Genomic DNA, 27,612 nt, shown 5'->3' on the forward strand with positions numbered 1-27,612 from the left:
ACGATCAGATCAGGGCCTCACTCATGTGGCTTCATTTAACCTTAATTACTTTCTTAGAGGTCCCATCTCTAAATACAGCCCCACTGCCAGTTAGGGCTTCAACATTCGAATTTTGGGAGGACACAGACTTTTAGTCTATAGCACTACTTTTCTAGTGTAAGCATTTATTGCTATGTATATATTTCTCTTTAGGCAATTTTTTAGTTTGCATCCCACAAATTTTGCTACATTATGTTTGTGTTTTTGTTCAGCTCAAAATATCTCCCAGTTTCCCTTGAGACTTCGTCCTTGACCCATGGATTATTTAGAAGTATATTTAATTTCCAAGTGTTTGGAGATTTTCCTGTTCTATTTTTGTTATTGATTTCTACTTTAATTTCATTATAATTAGAGGATATACTTGGTATAATTTTGATTCCATTACATTTGTTAAGGTTGTTTTATAACTCAAGATATGATCTACCTTGGTGAATGCTCCATGAGCACCTGAAAATAGTGTGTATTCTGTTTGCAGTTGGAGTGTTCCATATATGTCAGTAAGATCCTCTTGGTTGATGATGTTCAGTTCTTTTTTTTTTTTTTTAATTTTCTTTTTCTTTCTAAAACAAATTCCTGAACCCAGAGTATTCAGTTCTTTTATATCCTTGCTTTTTTTGTTCTGTCTAATGGTTCTATTTCTGAGAGAGAGGTGTTGAAATATCCCATTGTAATTGTGCATTTGTCTACTTTTCCTTTAATTCTCGGTTTTTGTTTGTGTATTTTGAAGTTCTTTTATTAGGTGCCTAGATATTTAGAATTATGTCTTCTTGGTGAGTTATTATCATTATGTAATGTTCCTCTTTATCCCTGGTAATTTTCTTTGATCTGATGTATACTTTGTCTAAGATTAAAATTCTGGCCTTTTTTGGGTTAGTGTTTAATAGGGTATACCTTTTTCTATTACTTTTTAAATTTAATAGACTAGCCAGGCACTGTGGCTATGCCTGTAATCTCGGCCCTTTGGAAGGCTGAGGTGGGAAGATCGCTTGAGGCCATGAGTTTGAGACTAGGCGGAGGAACATAGGGCAACCCTGCCTCTTAAAAAAAAATAACTGGGCAATGGTGGTACATGCATGTGGTCTCAACTGTATGGGAGACTGAGGTATGAAGATTTCTGGGGCCTGGGAGGTTGAGGCTGCAGTAAGCCATGATTGCACCACTTCACACCAGCCTGGGTGATGGAGACCTAGTCTCAAAAAAAAAAAAAAAAAAAAAAATTAGGCCGGGCGTGGTGGCTTACGCCGCTAAACCCAGCACTTTGGGAGGCCGAGGTGGGCGGATCACCTGAGTTTGGGAGTTTGAGAGCAGCTTGACCAACATGGAGACACCCCATCTCTAGTAAAAATACAAAATTAGCTGAGTGTGGTAGTGCATGCCTGTAATCCCAGCTACTTGGGAGGCTGAGGCAGGAGAATTGCTTGAACCCAGGAGGCGGAGGTTGTGGTGAGCCGAGATTGTGCCGTTGCACTCCAGCCTGGGCAACAAGAGTGAAACTCCATCTCAAAAAAAAAATAATAATATACTTTCATTTTTAGAACTGTTGTAAGTTTACAGAAAAATTGAGCAGAAAGTACAGAGTTCCCATATGCCACCCACTGTCTTCCATACACACAGTAGTGTCCCCTATTATTAGCATCTTGTGTTAGTATGGTTCATATGTTAAAACTGATAAACTAATATTGATGTATTATTATTTTTAAAGAGACAGAACCTTGGTGAGCCGAGATGGCGCCACTACCCTCCAGCCTGGGCAGCAGAGTGAGACTCGATCTCAAAAAAAAAAAAAAAAGAAAAAGAGAACCTTACTCTGTTGCCCTGGCCGGAGTGCAGTGGTGTGATCATGATTCACTGTAGCCTCTAACTCCCTGGCTCAAGCGATCCTTCTGCTTCAGCCACCAGAGTGGCTGGGATTATAGGCACAAAGCTACTGTGCCCAGCTTGATATATTTTTATGAACTAAAGTCCATAGTTTACATTAGGTTTTTTGTTCTTTGTGTTATACAATTCTTTTGATTTTGACAAATGTATAATGTCATGTATCCACCCTTAAAGAACCATATGGAGTAGTTTAATCCATATACTTTTTTTTTTTTTTGAGGTTAAGAGTGGAGGTTTAATAGGCAAAAGAGAGAAAGAACAGCTCTCTCTCCTGCGAAAGAGAGGGGCGCCCAAGGGGGACTTCCTAATCTGTATACTTTTAACCTACTTACATCATTATACTTGCAGTGAGTTTCTTGTAGACAGCATGTAATTGGGTCATTTTTAAAAATGTATTTGGACAATCTCTGTCTTTTAACTGGCAGTTTTAGATGATTTACACTTAATATAATTGTTACTATGTTAGATTTGGTTTACCATCTTATTATGTGTTTTTTCTTTGTTCCTCTTATTTTTTAATCACTTGATTCTGTTGTTTTGCCTTTGAGTGAGTTGAACCTTTTGTAGTACTAGATTTTAATCTTTGTAATTTATCTACTAGGTTCTGACATATCTTTTTGTATAGGTTTTTTATTGGTTACTCTAGAGATCTCTCTAGATCTCTATGTATATGTGCACACATATACACACACATATATGTGGTACATGTACACATGTGTGCATATGTGTGTGTGTAGATATACACACTTAACTTTTTTTTTTGAGATGGGGTCTCACTCTGTCATCCAGGCTGGAGTGCAGTGGCACAAATACAGCTCATTGCATCTTCAAACTCCTGGGCTCAAGTGATCATCCCTCCTCAGTCTCCTGAGTAGCTGAGACTGTAGGCATATGCCACCAAACCCGGCTAATTTTTTAATTTTTTTGTAAAGATAGGGTCTCACTATGTTGACCAGGCTGGTCTTGAACTCCTGGCCTCAGGTGATCCTCCTGCTTCAGCCTCCTTACATGCTGGGATTACAGGTGTGAGCCACCATGTCCAGTTACATGTAACTTTTTTTTTTTTTTGAGATGGAGTCTCACTCTGTCACCCAGGCTGGAGTGCAATGGCGCAATCTCGGCTCACTGCAAGCTCTGCCTCCCGGGTTCACGCTGTTCTCCTGCCTCAGCCTCCCAAGTAGCTGGGACTACAGGCACCTGCCACCATGCCTGGCTAATTTTTGTGTTTTTAGTAGAGACGGGGTTTTACTGTGTTAGCCAGGATGGTCTCGATCTCCTGACCTCGTGATCCACCCGCCTCGGCCTCCCAAAATGCAGGGATTACATGCATGAGCCACCGCTCCTGGCCGCTACATGTAACTTTTAATATTTAGAATTGGTATTTTACCATTTCAGGTGGAGTCTTGAAACCTTACCACAATATAGGTTTCTTTCGTATCCCTCTTTATGTTGTAGTTGCCTTATGTATTACATCTACATACAATAAAAACCCCATCAACTTAAAACTTTTGCTCTCAAACATCAAACATTTTAAGGAACTCAATGGGAGAATAGTCTATTATATGTAATCAAGTATTTACCATTTATGTTTTTCTTCCTTCTGGTCTTCCATATTTTGTTGTATTATTTTCTTTTTGTAAAATGTCCTTTGACCATTCTTTTAGTGCAGATCTGCTACTGTGAATTCTCTCAGTTTTCCTTCATCTGAGAATGTCTTTATTTCATCTTTATTACTGAAGGATATTTTCTCTAGATATATAATACTGTATTTATAGTTCTTTCATTTAGCACTTTAAAAAATATATCCCACTTCCTTCTTCCTTCTAGTTCTCATGGTTTCTTTCTTTCTTTCTTTTTTTTTTTTTTTTTTGAGAAGTTTCATTCTTGTTGCCCAGGCTGGAGTGCAATGGCACGGCCTTGACTCACTGCAACCTCTGCCTCCTGGGTTCAAGTGATTCTCCTGCCTCAGCCTCTCAAGTAGCTGGGATTACAGGCGCCTACCACCATGCCTGGCTAAGGTTTTGTACTTTTAGTAGAGACGAAGTTTCACCACGTTGGCTAGGCTGGTCTTGAACTCTTAACCTCAGGTGATCCACCTGCTTTGGCCTCCTAAAGTGCTGGTATTATAGGTGTGAGCCACTGCTCCCAGCCTTTTTTTCTTTTTTTGAGATGGAGTTTCACTCTTGTTGCCCAGGCTGGAGTGCAATGGCACGATCTTGGCTCACTGCAACCTCTGCCTTTTGGGTTCAAGCAATTCTGCCTCAGCCTCCTGAGTAGCTGGGATTATAGGCACCCACCACCACACCCAGCTAATTTTTGTATTTTTGGTAGAGGTTGGGTTTCACCATGTTGGCCAGGCTGGTCTCAAACTCCTGACCTCAGGTGATCTGCCCGCCTCGGCCTACCAAAGTGCTGGGATTACAGGCATGAGCCACTGCACCCAGCCCTCGTTCTGGTTTTTGATAAGAAATATGAAGCTGCCAGGCATGGTGGCTGGTGCCTGTAATCTCAGTTAGTTGGGAGGCTGAAGTGGGAGGATTGCTTGAGGCCAGGAGTTCAAGAGAAGCCTGGGCAACATAGCAAGAACTCTTCTCTAAAAAAATAAAGTAAATATAGATTAGGGGTCATGGGGGCACATGCCTGTAGTCCCAGCTACCTGAGAGCCAGAGTCAGGAGGCAGGAGGATTGCTTGAGCCCAGAAGTTCAAGGCTGCAGTGAGCTGCAATCCTGCCACTGCATTCCAGCCTGATGATAGAGCAAGACCTGTCTCTTTATATATGTATATATATACGAAAGAAATATGTAGCCATTTGAATCATTATTTCCTTCATAACAAATGCATCATTTCCTTTTGGTTGCCTTCAAGATTTTTTCTGTCTTTTTGTGTTTAGCTGTTAGATTAATCCAGGAGTTTATCATGGATTTGTGTTTATCCTGTTTGGGGCAGTTTACTGAGCTGCTTGAATCTGTTGGTTTATGTCTTTTGTCAAACTTGTGAAGTTTGCTTCCATTATTTCTTTCAATATTTCAGTACACTCTTTCTCCTCACCTTCTGGGACTCTAATGTCCTGAACATTAGACATTTTGGTATTGTTCCTCAGGTCCTTGATGATCTGGGTTTTTTCCCCCCAACGAAGAAATTTTTTTAGACCAGTCGCAGTGGCTCATGCCTGTAATCCCAGCACTTTGGGAGCCCGAGGCAGGCAGATCACCCGAGGTTGGGAGTTTGAGACCAGCCTGACCAGCATGGAGAAACTCAGTATCTACTAAAAATACAAAATTAGCCAGGCGTGGTGGCGCATGCGTGTAATCCCTGCTATTCGGGAGGCTGAGGCAGGAGAATCGCTTGAACCAGGAAGGTGGACGTTGCAGTAAGCTGAGATTGCACCATTGCACTCTAGCCTGGGCAACATGAGCAAAACTCCATCTCAAAAAAAAAAAGAAAGAGAAATTTTTTTTCCTTTAGTGTTGAGATTCAATATTCACATTTGATAACTCTGTTGATCTGACTGCAAATTCATTGACTCTTTTCCCTGTCATTTCTGTTCTGCTATTGAACTCATCAAGTGAGTTTTTATATTTTGGTTGTTATATTTTCCAGTTCTAAAATTTTCATTTGGTTCTTCTTTAGATCCTCTGTTTCTTTGCTGAGACATTCTGTCTTTTCATTAGTTTCAAGAATGTTTGTCCTACCTTGTTGGAATATTTTTGTAATGTGAGGCTGTTAATTTCAACATTTGTGTCATCTTCTTGTTTTGACTGTTCATCTCTTTTCTTATACAAATTCAAATTATCTTGGTTCTTCATATGCCAGGAAATTTTAAATTATATCCTGGAAAATTTGAATATTATGTCATCAGCGTCAGGGTCTTGTTTAAATCCTGTGGTAAATATTGACTTTAATTTTAGCAGACAATTCAACCTGGTTGTGTTCAACTTCAAGTTCCGTGCAGCATTTTGTGAGTGGTGATTCCAAAGTCTGTTCAGTTTTTGAAGGCTTTGCAATGCTGTTTAGATCTGCCTTGCATGTATATCACCTAGCCACTCATCTGAGATTTGGCTGATGGCTATTCTTATGGTTCAGAATGACCTTAATGTTGGAGATACGTACTGAATTGTTTTAGGTGTGAAGAGTCATCATGAAAGCATGTCAAATAGGCCTGAAAAAAATTTATATGCACATATATGCATGCACATATGTATATACATAAGTTTGTATATGTATCTAGGTGATTGTTGTGCTAGTTTTGCAAATTCTCTATATGTTAGAAATTTCTCAAGTAAAAATTTCAGGGCAACAAAGAAATAAATAAAGGTCAAAAACACGTTATTCATCTGCTTAAAAACCACGAATGGCCTGTTGTGTCATGAAGTGTAAAAGTTAGATTGTTTTCAATGATCGATTTGGCCCTGCGGGATCAGCCTTCCAACCCCCTAAGGCTTCTCATCTCACTCAGAGTAAAAGCCAGAACCTGTTTTTTGTTTTTGTTTTTGTTTTTGTTTTACCTTTTGTATGACCCTTAATGGGTCTATCTCTTATTCCTAGAGCTTATCTTAGTGCCTGTCCATAGTAAGAACCTAACCACACAAGTATTTGTCTGAATGAATAGATGTGTCTTTGTGACAGGTTTTATTGTTTTCATCAGGATGCCTTGACCATAGCTATACATTATTTTGTGCTGTTGCAGATCATGCACTGCCTGTAATGTTCATTACTTCCTGAGCAATAGAGATTATTACTCTTTCCTTGGGCTCTTAAAAATTAAGATCTGAGGCCAGGCTGGGTGGCTCATGCCTGTAATCCCAGCACTTTGGGAGGCCAAGGCGGGCAGATCACCTGAGGTTGCAGGTTCGAGACCAGCCTGACCAACATGGAGAAACCCCCTCTATACTAAAAATACAAAATTAGCTGGGCATGGTGGCGCACGCCTGTAATCCTAGCTACTCGGGAGGCTGATGCAGGAGAATCGCTTGAACCCGGGAGGCGGAGGTTGCGGTGAGCCAAGATTGCACCATTGCACTCCAGCTTGGGCAAGAAGAGCAAAACTCCATCTCAAAAAAAAAAAAAAAAAAAAAAAAAAAAAAAAATTAAGACCTGAGGGTCGTATCTAAGCTTGCCATTCCAGAGCCAAAAGTACTCAAATAAGTACTTTTCTTTCCTGGTCTCTTTTGTATCACTTTATTTTAATCTACTTATTGTCATCCCTGTACTTATACTCTCCATTAACATCCTTTTTCATCAGTTCTGTCAGTAAGATGCCTTCATAGTTTCCTTATTCCCTCATTTTATAGCCAAAGTATTTTTCCCTTCCTTTGGGGGCAAATAATAGGAAGAGGAACAGATAGCTACTGGTATCCTGTGCTGTCTGCCTTCTGCCCCAAAATGAAAAACAATTTTACTAAATATAGCTTGCTGGCAAGAAAATTCTCTATAACTAGGTTTGGTCTTAATTTTACATTTTTAAAGTCCAGCCCAGTATCTTTTAGGCAAAGATCATATCTCTGGCCTCAATTATTTTGCAGGTGAGAAAAAGGTAAGATAAATTTAAAGGTGAGCTTTTAATTCAATACCTATTTCCAACTTGTTATTCTTCACTAAAGAGACTATTTTGGTATTTCGACATATGTAGCAGAAAGGAGCTGCTGCTGTGTCTTTAAAAGCTATCCTCAGAGCAGTGTGGAGGCAGGCGTGCCACTGAAGTACTTGAATGAGAGCGAGAAGAGGAGGTGGGAGGGGGTGCTCTTACAGCCTCTGTGTGTGTGAGTGTGTCTGTGTGTGCCTGTGTCTGTGTCTGTGAGTGTATGTGCCAGTGTGACTGTTGGCAGAGCTCTGGATGACATCTCTCTGAACAGCTGGCCATGGTCGGCTTCAGAGCTGCTTGTCAGAGCAATTAGCTAGCTGGAGCCACAACAGCAAGGATCAGTATCATTTCATTCAAGGGTGAAGGGGGCGGGAGAGGGCTGTGGGTGGGGGAAGAGGCACAGGTTTCCCAGAAGGAATTTCTTCCGGCAAAATTCCGGCAGAACAGATCTTTACAATGAAGTCTCCATTAATAATGTGAGCTCGCTGTTGGTGTAAGTACAGATCCATCTGGGGTGAGTTTTGGATAATTTTATTTATTTATATAAAAGTCCTTGAACTCCACAGACTGGGTAGAAAGAAGCTATAAAGATATTTTTCTATCTTGGCTGATTTAACTGTATAATACACAGTAGGGAAATTAGAGAATTTTGAAGTGCTAAGTTTTGTGAGGGTTTTTTTGGGCATTTTCGTTCACTGTTTTTTATCTTTAAAATATTATAAAAATTAGGTTTGCTAGAACTTTTACTCTATTCAGATTTTACCTCTTCCATGGCTATTTCAAGCAATGCTTTATTCAGATGTAGCTTGTGAGAACAGTGGTGATTTCTGTTATCTTTGGTGATGCTGTTGACGCACATTGCAGGAAGCAGGGATTCCCCTATAAATATCCTTCACTGTGTCATTACCCAGCTATCCACACCTGGCTGGTGAATGTACCTCTCTGTCCTCTATCTTTATGTAACTATCCCCTAGTCTTAAATGTGATAAGCCTTTGCTATGTCTGGGGAGCTTTTTTGATTGTGAACATCCAAGGAGGAATTTGTTAAAACCTTTTTACTAAAAAATGCCTTTTGATGTGTTGAGATTGTCACATGGATTTCTTCTGGGTTTATTTATTCTTATTTTGTATTACTTTTTCTTATAATTGGCTTGTTTTTATTTGCTGGCCTTGGCTTCTAAAGAGTGCAGAGATGGGATTCCCTCTACCTCCAGTGACGTAGTGATTTTGTTTGCAGTCTTTTTCTTCTGAGAGGGAGGGGACGGAGAGAAGGAAGAAGAAAAATCCATCTGAAGCGGTGCGTTCTTCCTTCTGTGACTTGATGTTGGTAACTGGGTGCCATTGAATAGAGCTGAAACCAAAATGGGATGTTTTAAGGGTGCTATAATTTTGTTTCCTTTTAGAATAGGCTCAGACCAAAGTCAGAATTGCTGAAGCAAGGTGCCTGAATTAACCCTGTATGTCCTGCTGTTAATTTTACCTAATTACTTTTTCTAAATAAGGAAAGAAAAAGAACTTATGAGCAGGTTTTTGGAACCAGGATGCATGAATAATTATAGGTTGAGTTTTGGATTTGGAATTTTTCTGCCTTATTTGCACAGTTTGTACACTGTTTCTCAGACCTAAAAAATAGGTAGTTATGTGAAATTCCTTGACACTGTAGTTTAGAATAAAATTCTAATTTTGATGTATGTAGCTAAAGCAAAGCTTTAGGAAGAAATTGTTAGATATACTCTTAGGTGTGAGCATAACAGCCCAACCCATTTAATTTTTGGATTGAGTATCTGGGCTTCCAGTGCCTTTTCATGCAACTCCATTTTAATACCGCTGATTTCTAGAGGGCTGCAGAGGTCAGTTTGAAAAACTCAGTAAACTAGAGCCTAGGAAAATTGAAGGTTTACCTATCTGTCAATGTGTGTTTGGGTAACATATGTGGAAAAGTGCCTTTAAGAATGTGCTGGTTTATTTTCTATCTTTATTTTCTCTTCTGTGCTTTCATTTACTCTAAATTCTTCGTGTGAAGTGAAAAGAGTAATAATGTCTGCTTCTCAGTTTACATTAGATATTCTTATTTTTCTATGATGGTTTGATTATATTAATATTTATTACAGCCATAAATGTTTCAAACCAACACAATCTATTTGTTGCAGGGGTAGGAGGAGAAAAAGGAAGATAATCCTAGGGCAAACTGAGAGAATTCTAGAAGAAATAACCTATTTAGAAGCTTGCCAGAGATAGGAGCTATAAGAGTTAAGAGAAATTCCACCACATCCTTGCATCTTGATATTGCAGCAAATTTGTGGGTAATTTCTTGCTAGCTTTTCAGGAAACCCCTGTGGTGGACAACCCTCATTAATCGTTGCTGGGAGACTGCTCTGACGTCACTGGGAGCAGTTCCCTGTCTGCAACTAGGACAGGAATAGCCTTTGAGGGGGAAGAAAACTGCTGTGAAATTAAAAGATGACGGTTTTGTTTACTTGGTTTTCCTTTCATTTGAGGGTAGATAAGATAGACCTAAAGTCTTTCTTAAATGTTTGTCATTACCAAGGGAAAAATTACCAAAGTTCTTTTTATTTCAACTGGAAGTGCCTTCTTTTGAAATCTTTATTTTCTAACCATCAAGGTTTTGGAAGAGGTCAAGGAAAAAGAAAAGCTATTGAAAGATGTTAGAGAAGTAAGATTTCTGTTTCTTTTTATCCCCTTTTCCCCTACTTTTTTTGTTTTTTGTTTCTGGAAGAAGGAAAGCTCAAGAACAGCTTTTATAAATCGTTTTTAGCATCACCCTGTTTGGGATAATTAAAAGTGTGATACATATGTTGGAAGGACACTACTGTGCCTAAAAGTTACTATAACTACTTAATTCTTTTCTCTCTGATATCTTCTTCTCCTAGCCCACTCCCTTAACAGCTCTCACTGTTAACAGCTTCTCTCTCTCTCTCTCTCTTTTTTTTTTTTTTTTTTTAAGACGGAGTCTTGCTCTGTCACGCAGGCTGGACTGCAGTGGCATGATCTTGGCTCACTGCAACCTCCACCTCCCGGGTTCAAGCAGTTCTCCTGCCTCAGCCTCTCGAATAGCTGGCATTATAGGCACATGCCACCACACCCAGCTAATTTTTGTATTTTTAGTAGAGATGGGGTTTCACCATGTTGGCCAGGTTGGTCTCAAACTCCTGACCTTGTGATCCGCCCACTGGCCTCCCAAAGTGCTGGGAAATACAGGCATGAGCCACCACATCTGGCAAGAGTTTCTCTTTAGAAAAAACTTACTGGTTTTGCCCCCGATAATTAAAATCCCAGGTTTGCCAATTGCTGCTCTGTGACCTTGGCCAAATTACTTAACGTCTCCATTTGTAAAATGGGTCAGATGTGGTGGCTTACACCTTTAATCCCAGCACTGTGGGAGGCTGAGGTGGGTGGATCACTTGAGGTCAGGAGTTTGAGACCAGCCCAGCCAACATAGTGAAACCCAGTCTCTACTAAAACTACAAAAAAAATTAGCTGGGTATGGTGGCGAACACCTGTAATCCCAGCTGTTGGGCAGAGGTTGCAGTGAGCTAAGATCACACCACTGCACTCCAGCCTGGGCAACGGAGCAAGACTCTGTCTTTTAAAAAGATACACACATGCACACACACATTTGTAAAATGAAGACAATAATTAGTACCCTCTTCCCAGGGTTGTTTTGAGGATTAAAAGAGTTACTACATACATAATAAAGCTTTTAAGACAGTTCCTGGTCATTTTAAAGAATTAGCATTAGCCATTATTATTAATATTTAGAAATAGAGTCCACCCCAGGTGGCAGAATGAGACCCTATCTTTCTCTCTCTCTCTCTTAAAAAAAAAAAAAAAAAAAAAAAAAAAAAAAAGGCAGGGGGATGTACTATTTGTGTCTTCAGATCACATGTAATTTTTGAGGAAGCCAAAAGAGATTTTCAAGCCATGTAAGAGATTGAGTTTTTAAAATGAACATCAGGGTCGGGCATGGTGGCTCACACCTGTAAGCCCAGCAGTTTACTTTGGGAGGCCAAGGTGGGTGGATCACTTGGGGTCTGGGGTTTGAGACCAGCCTGGGCTATATGGTAAAACCTCGTCTCTACTAAAAATGCAAATAAATTAGCTTGGCATGGTGGTTCAGGCCTGTAGTCCCAGTTACTCAGGAGGCTGAGGCAGGAGGATCACTTGAACATATCCAACCAATATGGATACAAATTATGTACTAATATGGAAACAAAGTTTAGAAAGAGTTACCTCAAAACATCGCTGTTTTTAGTAGGAGTTATCTCTGAGTTGTTGATCATGGGTTTTTTGTTTGTTTATTTTCTTCTCTATACTTGTGCGTGGTTTTTTGTTTGTTTGGTTTTGTTTGTTTGTTTGTTTGTTTTTTGAGATGGAGCTTCACTCTGGTTTCCCAGGCTGGAGTGCAATGGTGCGATCTTGGCTCACCACAACCTCTGCCTCCCGGGTTCAAGCGATTCTCCTGCCTCAGCCTTCCAAGTAGCTGGGAGTACAAGCATGTGCCACCATGCCCAACTAATTTTGTATTTTTAGTAGAGACAGGGTTTCTCCATGTTGGTCACACTGGTCTTGAACTCCTGACCTCAGGTGATCCGCCCATCTCAGCCTCGCAAAATGCTGAGATTATAGGCGTGAGCCACCGTGCCCAGCCGTGCGTGTTTAAAGAAACCTGCAGTACTTTCCTAATCATAAAAATTAAAAAATATAAAAATTTCTAGTGTTCATATCTGACAGATGAAAATTGAGAAAGATAGCTTCCTATGATTAGAGTTTGGGGCTTTCATATTGGGAGGTAACATCTCTGAGAAGATACCCTCTTCATGCACCTTCTTGTCCTTCTGAGGTTAATAAATATACTCTTTCTGTATCTGCTAGCCTAAGATCTTTACAGTGTGTGTATGTTGTTGTTTTTTTTTTTTTTTGGTGATGGTATAGAGGAAATTTAACGTGGAGAGAGGCCTACTGGTGACTTTCTTTGCAGTGACTTAAAAAAATGCTTTAATACAATTTATGACTCCCACTGAAAGTTGCTTCTACCTTGTTTTCTGAGTTGTTGCCTTAAGAATTCTTGGGAAATTTAGGCTGGGCATGATGGCTCATACCTGTAATCCCAGCACTTTGGGAGGCCAAGATAGGCAAATCCCTTGAGCCCAGGAGTTTGAAACCAGCCTAGGCTCTTAAGATAGGGAGATCCAGTCCCTACAAAAAAAAAAAAAAAAAAAAAAAAAATCAGCTAAGTGTATGGCCCTGTAGGCTCAGCTACTTGGGAGGCTGCCTCAGCCTCCCAAGTAGCTTGAGCCCATGAGGTTGAGGCCACAGTGAGCCGAGATAGCACCACTATACTCCATCCAACCTGGGCAACAGAGTGAGACCCTGTCTCAAACAAGAAAAAGAGAGAGAGAAAGAGAATTCTTGGGAAATTTGAAATAGCATTACAGAGAAGATTTTCTCAGTTTTAGGAATTTCTGAAATTCTGTCATTGCTTCTCATGTTAGTCTGCTGTGTTGGTCCCTTGGAACTCAGTGCTAACAAATGAGATCTAGACATCCGTCTACTTTTTTACAAATAATTTTCAAAAATTTATTTGAAAAATTACTTTTCAACTTTAAGAATCTACTTACAAGTAAAACTTGCATGGAAGACAATTTTGTAATATAAATGTTAGCATTGCCTAGCTCTAGAAACCTTTGTTTCTATTCCATAGCCTATTATTTTTTTAAACTTTTATTTTAGGTTTGGGGTACATATGAAGGTTTGTTATACAGGTAAACATGTATCACAGGGGTTTGTTGTTCATATTATTTTGCCACCAGTGTTAAGCCCAGTACCCAATAGTTATCTTTTCTGTTCCTCTCCCTCCTGTCACCCTCCCCGCTCAGGTAGACCCCAGTGTCTATTATTTTCTTCTTTGTGTCCATAAGTTCTTTTTTCTTTATTTTTTGGAGACGGAGTCTCGCTCTGTCGCCCAGGCTGGACTGCAGTGGCCGGATCTCAGCTCACTGCAAGCTCCGCCTCCCGGGTTTACACCATTCTCCTGCCTCAGCCTCCCCAGTAGCTGGGACTACAGGCGCCCGCCACCTTGCCTGGCTAGTTTTTTGTATTTTTTAGTAGAGACGGGGTTTCACCATGTTAGCCAGGATGGTCTTGATCTCCTGACCTTGTGATCCGCCCGTCTCGGCCTCCCAAAGTGCTGGGATTACAGGCTTGAGCCACCGCACCCGGCGTGTGTCCATAAGTTCTTATCATTTAGCTCCCACTTAGAAGTGATAACATGCGGCATTTATGATAACATGCGGCATTTTCTGTTCCTGCCTTAGTTTGCTAAGGATAATAACCTTGAGCTTCATCCATGTTCCTGCAAAAGACATTATCTCGTTCTTTTTTATGGCTACATAGTATTCCATGGTGTATGTACCACATTTTCTTTATCCAGTCTGTCATTGATGGGCATTGTTTTTGCTATTGTGAATAGTGTTGCAGTGAACATTCGTGTGAATGTGTCTTTATGTTGGTAGAATGATTTATATTCCTCTAGGTATATAGTCAGTAATGAGATTGCTGGGTCGAATGGTAGTTCTGTTTTTAGCTCTTTGAGGAATCATCATACTGCTTTCCATAATGATTTAATAATTTACACTCCCATCAATAGTGTATAAGTGTTCCCTTTTCACTGTAACCTCACCAGCATCTGTTATTTTTTGACTTTTTAGTAATAGCCATTCTGACTGGTGTGAGGTATGAAATTAAAAAAAAAACCCACAATGAGATACCATTAGATACTATGGTATGGTATCTCATTGTGGATGTTTTTCATGCATTTCTCTAATTATCAGTGAGATTGAGCTTTTTTTCCATATGCTTGTTGTCTACATGTATGTCTTCTTTTGAGAAGTGTCTGTTCATATCCTTTGCCCACTTTTTAATGGGGTTGTTTGTTTTTCTCTTGTGAATTTAAGTTCCTTGTAGATGATGGCACTCGTAGGCTCAAGCAGTCCTCCAGCCTCGGCCTCCCAAATTGCTGAGTTTACAATGGTGAGGCACCACGCCTGGCTCACACCTATAATCCTAACACTTTGGGAGGCTGAGATGGGAAGATCTTGTGAGGCCAGGAGTTGAAGGCCAGCCTGGGCAACCTAATAAGACACTGTCTCTACAAAAAAGAAAAAAAGTTAGCTGGGCATGGTGGTGCCTGCCTGTAGTCCCAGCTATTTAGGAGGCTGAGGCAGGAGTATTGGTTGAACCCAGGAGTTCAAAGTTGCAGTGAGCTGTGACTAGGCCACTGTACTTCCAGCCTGGGCAACACAGCAAGACGCTGTCACTTAAAAGAAAAAAAGGTGACCGGGTGTGGTGGCTCATGCCTGTAATCCCAGCACTTTGGGAGGCTGAGGCGGGCAGATCACCGGAGGTCAGGAATATGAGGCCAGCCTGGCCAACATGGTGAAAACCTGTGTCTACTGAAAATACAAAAAGCAGCCGGGCATGGTGGCAGGCGTTTGTGGTCCGAGCTACTTGGGAGGCTAAGGCAGGGGAATCACTTGAACCCAGGAGGCAGAGGTTGCAGTGAGCTGAGATTGTGCCATTGCACTCCAGCCTGGGTGACAGAGCAAAGACTCTGTCACACACACACACACACACACACACACACACACACACACACACACACACAGTATGGGAGATTGACACAGATCAGCAGTACTAAATCGCATATATGAAAAAAAATATGTTACATATTTTGTAGTGACAGGGTCTTGCTCTGTTGCCCAGGCTGGAGTGCAATGGCCCAATCATAGCTCACTGTAGCTTCAACCTCCTGGGCTCAAGGGATCCTTCTGCTGTAGCGTCTCAAATAGCTGGGACTACACAGAGGTACCACTACACCCAGCTAACTTTTTTTTTCTTTTGGTAGAGGTGGGGTCTCTCTCTGTTGCCAGGCTGGTCTCAAACTGCTAGCCTCAAGTGACACTCCTGCTTTGGCCTCCCAAAGTGCTGGGATTACATTACATGACACCTAGCCAGCAGTCCTAAACTAAAATCTAGCTCTCCGTATATTGAGGCATGGGAAGTTTAAATATTGTGATTTAGCTGGACAGCACTTCCCTACACTAATTCCTCAATATATCCTGGTGTTGGTTTTCTGGCAGTTGAAAGATTCTTGAATTTCTTTACTGAAATTCAACAAGGAAAAATCTCCAGGGTTTTTGGGATCCCTTGTTATTTGTATAGATTCATTGTCTTTGCTACTCACTCCTTGCCCCTTTCATTTTTAGTATAACGGAATGGCAGTATTGCTTATTTGTCTGTAGAGACTATTCTCTGACAATTTTTGCAGCAGTTTCTGTGGAAAATGCTTTATTTAAAAAAAAAAAAAAAAAGGCAAAGGAAATCTCATCTTGAGGCTCTTAGTGATAGAACCTGTTGCCATGGAGTCTTGGATCAGATTGGCTGACCCAGGGGCCAATGAACAGATAGAACATAAACACATTATCATTTAACTTTGCGGAATGTATTATTCGATAATAGGTGACATTAATACCATAATTGTATATAGAAACTGTGAAATAAAATGTTTCAAAAATGATATAAGATGTTTTTTAAATTTGCTGTTAAATATAAATATGAAAATTGCGTATTCTTAATGTGATTTGATTGGGGGAGGATATTGTGGGAAATACCTACCACCTATCTGTGAATTGGGCTGCTACTGCAGCCAGTTGGGCTTGTGCTAAGTCTAAGTCTAACTATGACCTACTAGACTAGAGGAGTTTTTTTTTTATATATATGAAGCTGCCTTTCTTTTTTCTTTTCTATTTTTTTTTGGTTTGAGACGGAATCTCGCTCTGTCCCAGGCTGGAGTGCAGTGGTGCGATCTCGGCTCACTGCAACCTCTGCCTCCTGGGTTCAAGCTCTTCTGCCTCAGCCTCCCAAGTAGTTGGGATTACAGGCAGTGCACCACACCTGGCTAATTTTTTGTATTTTTAGTAGAGATGGGGTTTTGCCATGTTAGTCAGGATGGTCTCGAACTCCTGACCTTGTGATCCACCTGCATCAGCCTCCCAAAGTGCTGGGATTATAGGCATGAGCCACCACGCCCAGTCCCCTTCCTTTCTCCCTCCCTCCCTCCCTCCAGAAATCTGTATGTATGTATGTATGTATGTATGCATGTATTTATTTATTTATTTATTTAGAGATGGAGTTTCGCTCTTGCCACGCAGGCTGCAGTGGTGCAGTCTCGGCCCACTGCAACCTCTGCCTCCCAGATTCAAGCAATTCTCCTACCCGAGCCTTCCAAGTAGCTGGGATTACAGGCGCCTGCCACCATGCCCAGCTAATTTTTTTGTATTTTTAGTAGAGACGGAGTTTCACCATGTTGGCCAGGCTGGTCTCAAACTCCTGACCTCAGGTTATCCACCCGCTTTGTCCTCCCAAAGTGTTGGGATTACAGACATGAGCCACCGTGCCTGGCCTGAAGCTGCCTTTCTTATTTTGATAGCTTTTAAATCTGCATCGGAAATTATTAGCTTTTTTCTTCCATGTTTTTCTTTTTTTCTCCTCCAATCTGACATGGTAGATCCCTGTCAGCGTTATGTAGTTGTCTCTCTGTTGGGTATGGAGATAGAGGAATAGCTGGGGGTAGCTTCCATGTTTTCCATCTTCAGTTCTCTAGCTTGTTTGTATATATTGACTTAGGTCTGGGATATTTCACTGAACTCAGTGTTGGTTTCTTGTCATAGCTGATCATGGCATGTTTCCTTTTCCTATTTTATTGCCCAAGAGAATAAGAATGATTCATTCATAGAAATTACCCTCTCTAGATTTTGTAAATGAAAGAAGTTGAGAGTTTTGCGTTTCCCTTCTTACACTTTATGTCAAGGGATACTTGAGAAATTATGGGTTGGGTCTTATTCTTTGCTCTCCCAGTGTTCTCATACTTAGCTATTTACAGAGCTGAAGGATTGAAAGCGATATCCAGAGGTCCCTGAATTTATTCCTTTCTTTTGAGCTACTGAAGTCTCTGTAAGATGTGAATCATTATACCATCACCTCCATCTCAGGAAAAACCAATTTTAGATTCTGTATTAAGCAAAGAGAGACAAAAAGGGTGTTCAGTATCTGACTGGATAGCTTACCTTAGGGTAAGAATAAGGAATGTGGTTTGGTTCATTGGATAAGCACAAAGCAGGAGGAAAAAGTATCACGTTAGATTCACAGGTTATAAGGTTGAATCTCAGTTCACACAGTTTTTTAGATCTTGCAAATCTTTTCTTGCTAAGCTTTATTTTGAATGAGAATCACTGATCTCTTAGGTGAGAATTTTGGAAAGCCACCCTGATCTAAATTTGGGAGAGCAGCAGACCGTTTTGAGAAAATAGTGTGATATCAAAGAAAGAACATGAATTTGGAGGCATCCTTGAGTTGAATTCTAGCTTTGCCACTTACCTTTTTTTTTTTTTTTTTGAGACAGGCTGGAGTGCTGGAGCGATGCAATCACAGCTCACTGCAGCCTTGACCTCCCAGGCTCAAGCAATCCCCCCCCTCAGCCTCCCAAGTAGCTGGGACTACAGGTGTTTGTCACCACACCTGGTTTTTTTATTTTTATTTTTGTAGAGACAGGGTTCCACTATGTTGCCCAGGCTGGTCTCAAAATCCTGGGCTCAAGCAATCCTCCCACCTCAGCCGCCCAAAGTGCTGGGATTACAGGCATGGATCATCACACCTAGCCACTGTTTACATTCTATTAATATGGCAAATTACTTTTTTCTTTTCAAGACAGGATCTTCCGCTCTGGGGTCCAGGCTGGAGTGCAGTGGTACAATCACAGCTCACCATAGCCTCCTGGGCTCAAGTGATCCTGCTACCTCAGCCTTTCAAGTATCTGGGACTACAGGCACATGCCACCACGCCTAGCTAATTAAAAAAAAAAAAATTTTTTTTTTTTAAGGCAGAGTCTCATTCTGTCACCCAGGGTGGAGTGCGGTGGTGCGATCTTGGCTCACTGCAAGCTCCGCTTCCCGGGTTCACGCCATTCTCCTGCCTCAGCCTCCTGAGTAGCTAGGACTACAGGTGCCTGCCACCACGCCTGGCTAATTTTTTGTATTTTTAGTAGAAACCGGGTTTCACCGTGTTTGCCAGGATTGTCTTGATCTCCTGACCTCATGACCCGCCCACCTCAGCCTCTGAAAGTGTTGAGATTACAGGCGTGAGCCACAAAAAAATTTTTATAGAGACAGAGTTTCCCTATATTGCCCAGCCTTCAAATTACTTTAATTCATTTATTTATTTTAAAATACACTTATTATATGCCAGGCAGTATTCTATTCTGTTTATAAGCAGTGAGCAAAACAAAATCAAAATCTCTGCCCTCTTTGAATGTACCTTGGGGACAGAGAGATAATAAACAAGATAAATAGTAAAATAAATTGATCGTTTGACAATTATAAATGATGAGGAGAAAAATAAAGTCAAGGAAATGGGATAGGAGGTATTTGGGGTTTTGTAAGAGATAGGGTCAAAGAACAAACACTGGTGGTCATTTAAGGTCTTGTAGATCATTTTAGGGACATTTGCTCTGAGTGAGCTGGAGACCCATTGGGGGATTTTGAGCAAAGGTGTAAAATGGTCTAACAACGTTTTTACACAGTCGTTGTGGCTACTTTTTACAAAATACTATGGTGGGGGTGAAAGTGGAAGTAAAGAGACCAATTAGAGGGATGTTACAGTCATTCAGCCAAGAGAGGATGGTGAATGACAAGGCAAGAAAAAGAAATAAAAGGCATAAAAATTAGAAGGGAAGAAGTAAAATTATCTCTATTTGCAGACGATGGGATCTTAGATATAGAAAACCCTAAAGATTCCAGCCAGGCGCGGTGGCTCACGCCTGTAATCCCAGCACTTTGGTAGGCCGAGGCGGGCGGATCACAAGGTCAGGAGATCGAGACCATCCTGGGTAACAAGATGAAACCCTGTGTTTACTAAAAATACAAAAAATTAGCGTGATGGCGGGCGCCTGTAGTCCCAGCTACTCAGGAGGCTGAGGCAGGAGAATGGTGTGAACCCGGGAGGCAGAGCTTGCAGTGAGCCAAGATCGCGCCACTGCACTCCAGCCTGGGTGACAGAACAAGACTCCCATCTCAAAAAAAAAAAAAAAAAAAAGAAAACCCTAAAGATTCCACAAAAATTCACTTTAGAATTAATAAATGCCAGCCAGGCACGGTGGCTCACACTTGTAATCCCAGCACTTAGAGAGGCCAAGGCGGGTGGATCACCTGAGATCCTGAGATAAGGAGTTCAAGACCAGCCCCGTCTCTACCAAAATTACAAAAAATTAGCTGGGCATGGCGGTGGGTGCCTGTAATCCCAGCTACTCAGGAGGCTGAGGCAGGAGAATCACTTGAACCCAGGAGGCGGAGGTTGTTGTAAGCTGAGGTTGTGTCATTGAACTCCATCCTGGGCAACAAAAGCAAAACCCCATCTCAAAAAAAAAAAAAAAAAAAGAATAAACACATTCAGCAAAATAGCAGGATACAAAGTTATCACAGAAATCAGTTGCATTTCTGTACATCAGTAATGAACAATCCAGCCAGGCACGGTGGCTCACGCCTGTAATCCCAACACTTTGGGAAGCCGAGGCAGGTGGATCACCTGAGGTCAGGAGTTCAAGACCAGCCTGACCAAAATGGAGAAACCCTAAAAATTTTTAGTCTCTGCTAAAAATACAAAATTAGCCAGGCATGGCTGCGCATGCCTGTAATCCCAGCTACTCAGGAGGCTGAGGCAGGAGAATCATTTAAACCCGGGACGCGGAGGTTGCGGTGAGCCGAGATCACACTTCCAGCCTGAGCAACAAGAGCGAAACTCCATCTCATAAAAACAACAACAAAAATGAAATCTGAGAAGGAAATTATGAAAACAATTCCATTTACAATAGCATCAAAAAGAATAAAATACTTAGGAATTAACCAAGGATGTGAGAGACTTACACAATAAAAACTATAAAACCTTGCTGAGAGAAAAGAAATTACAGAAAATATAAATGGAAACACATCCCATGTTCATGGATTGGAAGACTTAATATTGTTCTTTTTTTTTTTGAGATGGAGTCTTGTTCTGTCGGCTCACTGTAACTTCTGCCTCCCAGTTCAAGTGATTCTCCTGCTTCAGCCTCCCGAGTATTGGCTATTTATATGATACCAATTTGGAGTGGAAATATGTTACTCGTAAGAGAAAAACAGTACCAGTAAACAGCAAAGAAAAGAGATGTCTCAATTATTTTTCTCTCCCTTCTTACTATAAAATGATTAGGAGGAACTAGTATTCACTGAGCAACTACTGTGCAGGCACCTTAAAATTGTTATTTTGTAATTTTTAGTGGCTCTGTGAGATATGTATCATCCCTGTCTTACAGATAAGGAGGCCAAGGCTCAGTGACATAATTAATAAGTTGTAGAAACAGTAGTCACACAGCCAAATTCATGTGGGTCTACAAAGTCCACAATCTTATCTACCGTAACATGATTGTTGTCTCCTGCATTGTAGAGATTAATATTCTTTATTTTGATAGGTTCTACCCCTTATTCACCTTATAATGATGCTCATCGTTCTCCTTGCAGCAGATAGTGTTAGGCACAAGGGTGATATACCCTTATTTCCTCCATAATAAAAGTGGCAACTCTCCCTTATTTTACCTCTTTCCTCCCAGTCAGCTCCAGGATGTTGAGATAGTATTCTTTGCTTATATAAATTGTTTATTACTTTTTCATTATTATACTTAGTGTGTGTGTGTTTTATATATATGAGATACCGTGTAGAGAGTATATTAGGTTTGGGATCTTCTACAATTAACAACAAAACCCAAATACAGGCATACCTTGGAGACACTATGGGTTTTGTTCCAGACCACTGCGATTGAATATCACAATAAAGCAAGTCACACAAATATTTTGGTTTCTCAGTGCACATAAAAGTTATGTTTACACCATATCGTCGTCCAGTAAGTGTGCAATAGCATTGTCTTAAAAAAATACATACCTTAATTTCAAAGTACTTTATTGCTGCCAGGTGCAGTGACACGTATCTGTAGTCGCAGCTGCTCAGGAGGCTGAGATGGGAGGATCACTTAAGGCCCAGGAATTCAAGGCTGTGGGACACTATGATTGCACCCATGAATAGACCTTGCATTCCAGCCTGGGCAACCTACTGAGAGACCCTGTCTCAAAACAAAGAAATGAAAAAACTTTATTGCTAAAACATTCTAATAATCATCTGAGCCTTCAGCAAGTAGTGTATTTTGGCTGGTGAAGAGTCTTGTCTCGAGGTTGATGATTGCTGACTGATCATGGTAGTGGTTGCTGAAGGGTGGGGTGGCTGTGGCAATTTCTTAAGATAAGACAACTGGCCACGCGTGGTGGCTCACACCAGTAATCCCAGCACTTTGAGAGGCAGAGGCAGGCAGATCACTTGAGCTCAGTAGTTTGAGACCAGCCTGGGCAACACAGCGAACCCTGTCTCTACAGAAAATACAAAAATGAGCCAGGCTTGCCTGTAGTCCCAGCTCCTCGGGAGGTTGAGGCGGGAGGATCGCCTGAGCCTGGGAGTTTCAGGCTGCAGTGAGCTGTGATCGCGCCACTGCACTCCAGCCTGAGTGACAGAACGAGACCCTGTCTCAAAAAAAAAAAAAAAGATAACATGAATTTACCGAATCGACTGACTCTTCCTTTCATGAAAGACTTATCTAGAGCATACGGTGCGGTTTGATAGCATGTTATCCACGGTTGAACTTGCAAAATTGGGGTCAGTTCTCTCAAACCCTGCCACTGCTTTATCAACTTAGTTTATGTAATATTCTAAATCCTTTATTGTCATTTCAGCAGTGTCCACAGCATCTTTACCAAGAGTAGATTCCATCTCAAGAACCTACTTTTTTGCTCATCCATAAGAAACAACCCTCATCCATTGAAGTTTTACCATGAGATTGCAGCAATTGAGTCACATCTTCAGGCTCTACTTCTGATGCTAGTTCTCTGGCTATTTCAGCTATTTCCACCCCATCTGCAGATACTTCCACTAAAGTCTTGAACCCCTCAAAGTCTTCTGCAAGGGTTGGAATCCAATTCTTCCAAACTCCTGTTCGTGTTGATATTTTGACCTCCTCCCATGAATCACAAATGTTTTTAATGGCACCTAGAATGGTGAATCCTTTCCAGGTTTTCAATTTACTTTGCCTAGATCCATCAGAGGAATCAGTATCTATGGCAGCTATAGCCTTACAAAATGTACTTCTTCTTTTTTTTTTCTTTTTTCTTTTGAGACGGAGTCTTGCTCTGTCGCCCAGGCTAGAGTGCAATGGTGCAATCTCGGCTCACTGCAACCTCCGCCTCCAGGGTTCAAGTGATTCTCCTGCCTCAGCCTCCCGAGTAGTTGGGATTACAGGCCCCCACCACCACGCCTGACCAATTTTTGTATTTTTAGTAGAGACGGGATTTCACCATGTTGGTCAGGCTAGTCTTGAACTCCTGACCTCAGGTAATCCGCCTGCCTTGGCCTCCCAAAGTGCCAGGATTACAGGTGTGAACCACCACATCTGGCCCTAAAAAATACATTTCTTAAATAATAAGACTTGAAAGTCTAAATATTTGACTCCTTGATCCATGGGCTGCAGAATAATAGATGTTATGTTAGCAGGCCTGAAAATAACATTAATCTCCTTGTACATATGAATCTTAGCTCTTGGGTGATTAGGTGCATTGTCAATGAGCAGTAATATTTTGAAAGGAATCTTTTTTTTTTTTTTAAGCAACATATCTCAACAATGGGCTTAAAATACTGAGTAAAGTATGCTATAAACAGATGCGCTGTCATCCAGGCTTCTTTGTTCTATTTTTAAAGCACAGGCAGAGTCACTTTGGCATAATTCTTAAGGCCATAGGATTTTCAGAATGGTAAATGAATATTGGCTTCAACTTAAAGTCATCAGCTGCATTAGACCCGAACGAGAGAATCAGCCTGTCCTTTGAGGCACTGGAGCCAGGTTTTGACTTCTCCTCTCTAGCTATCAAGGATGGCATCTCCTTCCAATAAAAGGCTCTTTTGTCTACATTGAAATTATCGTTTAGTGTAGCCACCTTTATCAATTTTCTTAACTAGATCTTCTATATAATTTGCTACAGCTTCTACCACAGCACTTACTGCTTCACCTTGCACCTTTAGGTTATGAAGACAGCTTCTTTCCTTAAACCTCATGAACCAACCTCTGCTAGCATCAAACTTTTCTTCTGCAGCTTCTTCACCTTTCTCAGCCTTCATAGAGTTGAACAGAGTTAGGGACTTGGTCTGGATTAGATTTTGGTTTAAGAGAATATTGTAGCTGGTTTGATCTTCTGTCCAGACCACTGAGACTTTCTCCATGTCAGCAATAAGGCTGTTTCACTTCCTTACCATTTGTGTGTTCCCTGTAGTAGCATGTTTAATTTCAAGAACTTTTACTTTGCATTCACCAGATGGGTAACTGCTTGGCACAAGAGGCCTAGCTTTTGGCCTGTCTTAGCTTTCAACATGCCTTCCTCACTAAGCATAATTTCTAACTTTTGATTTAAAGTGAGAGATGTGTGACTCTTCCTTTCACTTGAACGCTTAGAGGCCACTGTAGAGTTGTTAATTGACCTAATTTCAATATTGTTGCATCTCAGTGAATAGGGAGGGCTGAGGAGAGGGAGAGAGATCGGGTAGCGGTTGGTAGAAGAGTCAGAACACATACATTTATTGATTAAGTTCACTGTCTTACATGGGCACAGTTCATGGTGCCCCCAAACAGTTAAAATAGCAACATCCAAGATCACTGATCACAGATCACAATAACGCATATAATAATAAGGAAAAAGTTTGAAATATTATGAGAATTACCAAAATGTGACACAGAGACATGAAGTGAACACATGCTGTTGGAAAAATGGTGCCCATAGACTTGTCTGACATAGGGTTGCCACAAGCCTTCAATTTGTTTAAAAAAGAAAAGAAAAGAAAAAACCAGGCGCAGTGGCTCATACCTGTAATCCACACTTTGGGAGGCTGAGGTGGCAGGATTGCTTGAGGAATTCAAGACCAGCCCAGGCAATATAAGGAGACCCCCATCTCTACAAAAAAAAAAAAAATTAGCTGAGGATAGTAGTGCACGCCTGTGGTTCCAGCAATTTGGGAGGCTGAGGTGGGAAGATAGCTTGGGCCTGAGGTCAAGGCTTCAGTGAGCTATGATCACACCACTGCACTCCAGAAGGGGTGACATAGCCTGAACCTGTGTCTTGGAAAAAAAAAAAAAAAACCAGAGGTAGTCAGTCCAGGACTAATCAGGGGCCTAGGTATCTATGTCTATGGTTTTCTACTTTGGTATCATCTCAGGGTCCAAATGACTGCTAGAGTGCTAGCCTTTACTTTCACATTCAAGCCAGAAGGAATTAGGGATGAGTGAAGAAGTACTGCCCACTTCCTTTAAAGATACTTCATAGCCAGCCTGGCCAAAATGGTGAAACCCTGTCTCTATTAAAACTACAAAAATTAGCCAAACATGGAGGTATGTGCCTGTAATACCAGTTACTCGGGGAGGCTGAGGCAGGATAATCTCTTGAACCTGGGAGGTGGAGGTTGTAGTGAGCTGAGATCCTGCCACTGCACTCTAGCCTGGGCGACAAAATGAGACTGTCTCAAAAAAAAAAAAAAAAGATACTTCACAGAAGTTGTATTTACTACTTGTATTTGTTTGCTAGGGCTGCCATAACAAAAGAGCACATGCTGGGTGGCTTAAATAGTATACATGTATTTTATTACAGTTTTGGAGGCTAGAAGCCCAAGACAAGGTGTTGGCAGGTTTGGTTTCTCCTGAAGCCTCTGTGGCTTCCAGATAGTCACCTTCTCTCTGTCCTCATGTGATTTTTCCTTTGTGGGCACCATGCCTCTCTGGTGTACTTCCGTGTCCAAATTTCCTCTTAATGACGCTAGTCAGCTTGGATTAAGGCCCACCCTAACAGCTTCATTTAACTTAATCGCCTCTTTAAAGGCCCTGTCTCCAAATACAGTCACATTCTGAGGTACTGGGGGTACGGACTTTAACACAGGAACTGGGTGGGGGACATCATGTGTTCAGCCCATAACACTACTTCTTACATTGCATGGACTATAACTTAGTCATGTACTCATGTAGCTACAATGGAGATTAGGATATGCGTAGCTTTTCCCCAGGAAGCTGTGTGCCCCAACTTAAAATCAGCAGCTCTCTTACAAAGAGATGATTGGATATTGGGGAACAAGTAGCAGTTTCTCCTTTGCAGCAGAGGCTTGAGGACTAATGATTATTACAGATTTCCCATTTTTTCTTTGAAATCAGGTTGTTATCTAATTTCTCTGGCCAATCTCATATTTAATGTTAGATTTTGAAAGATTGTCAGCCAGGCGCGGTGGCTCATGCCTGTAATCCCAGCACTTTGGGAGATTGAGGCAGACAGATCACCTGAGGTCAGAAGTTCGAGACCAGCCTGCCCAACATGGTGAAACCCCGTCCCTACTGAAAATACAAAATTAGGCAGGTGTGGTGGCGCACGCCTGTAATCCCAGCTACTGGGGAGGCTGAGGCAGGAGAATTGCTTGAGATGGAGATGGAGGCAGAAGATGGAGATTGCAGTGAGCCAAGATCGTGCCATTGCATTCCAGCCTGGGCAACAAGAGTGAAATTCCATCTCGAAAGAAAAATTGTTTTAATACTGAATTGTTGTCTGAGGTGTCCTTTCTAAGGTCATAGGTTATGGCAGGATAGATGTAGTTGCCTGGCATTTAAGTTAGCAATAGAAGGCATGAGAGTGCCATGAATGTAGATAAATTGTGATTTTTTTCATTTTCCAGATGTCTTCTCTGGGTTGAGTTGGAAACAGTTTCGCAAAGGGGTGGGAAAAGACAGTGTGAACTTTCAGGGTCTCTTTCATCCCTAAGATTCTGTGATGCTTTCTGCATAGTGGGATTTCTTTGATAAAGCTAGAGAAAATGGAAGCTTTAGAGGGGAAGGACCCTCTACTCCTCTTTGTTTGAAAGAGGAGGCTATGTGGTTTGTTCTTTTCCACTTCAGGGCGTAAAAAGGGCATTTTTGACCAAGAATGTAGAGAAGCTGACAAAAACTGTAACAGGGCCCAACCACCACTTCAGTCCATTGATAAAGCACCTACAGTTCTCATTTTAAGGCAAGTACAGCAATAATAGATACTGAGCAAATAAAGAGGGTATACATGTCCAGAACATTTTAATCTTGTTTCTCTCTTTACTTTGCCTAAGGAATTGCTGTAGTCACCAGCCAGTTCCTATGGGTTTCCTTACACAGCAGTGAATCCTTTTGCAGTTACAGAACAGAATGATTTTCATGCTTCCTTGATTTGAAATATTGGCACAACTATTGTTGTTATTGGCCCAGTACTAGTGAAGCCTATGACAGTTTACTTCTGCAGTCCTTAAAGGGCTTGGTGACTGTCATATACCTATAGCTTTATGTGTTTCATAAGTACTTTACACCCTATTCCCATATATTCATTCTCTCTTTGAAGAGAATGAAGATTTGCACCTATATCTCTTATTTGTAACTCAGTAGTACCTTCCTTCCTGTCCTTCTCCAAACAGCTGTTAGGCATTTACCTCTTCAGGCATGCAGTTCTACTGTTTTTGTTTTTGTCCTTTGTTTTGACAATGCAATGGGAAGAACATGGAATTCTGGAACCAAGTAGACCTGGGTTTGAATTCTGGCTCCTTGCATGTAGTGTATGGCCCTGAACAATTCACTTAGTATTTCTGAGTGTTGGTATCTTTATTTTTTATTTTTTGGTATCTTTTTTTATAAAGTGGAGATAACACTTTATACCTTGAGAATATTGAGTAAGATGATCTCAATAAACTAAAAAAATTCAAAGTCATGAGGTGTGGACCCAGGTTGAGGGGAAAGGTGACAGTTTACAAATCTAACTTTTTAATTCAAAAATATGTCCCCTCACTGATACTCAGAGGCCTCAGATCTAGGCACCCTTCCCATCCCATACTCCACACCCCAGAATGCTTCTAATGAGCAGCCACCCTG

The 27,612-nt window shown here is 41.2% G+C and overlaps 1 protein-coding gene across 31 annotated transcripts in view; it reads left to right on the plus strand.

Moving 5' to 3' along the window:
- Nucleotides 1-27,612, plus strand: part of LOC105474113 (R3H domain containing 2) — a 183,781-nt gene that overhangs the window by 84,147 nt on the left and 72,022 nt on the right. For 5 of the 31 annotated variants that reach the window (XM_071071568.1, XM_071071570.1, XM_071071569.1 and 2 more), the window contains one exon: nucleotides 8,737-8,796. The exons of 23 other annotated variants lie outside the window; for them this stretch is intronic. The gene's annotated coding sequence lies outside the window, so the exon portion shown is untranslated. Of the gene's footprint in view, nucleotides 1-7,028; nucleotides 8,014-8,736; nucleotides 8,797-27,612 lie in introns of those variants that run through there. 3 more of the 31 variants (XM_024790470.2, XM_024790476.2, XM_011728496.3) reach the window with 3 other exon arrangements.

This window comes from Macaca nemestrina, chromosome 10, assembly GCF_043159975.1.
Source record: "Macaca nemestrina isolate mMacNem1 chromosome 10, mMacNem.hap1, whole genome shotgun sequence".
Classification (NCBI taxonomy): domain Eukaryota; kingdom Metazoa; phylum Chordata; class Mammalia; order Primates; family Cercopithecidae; genus Macaca; species Macaca nemestrina.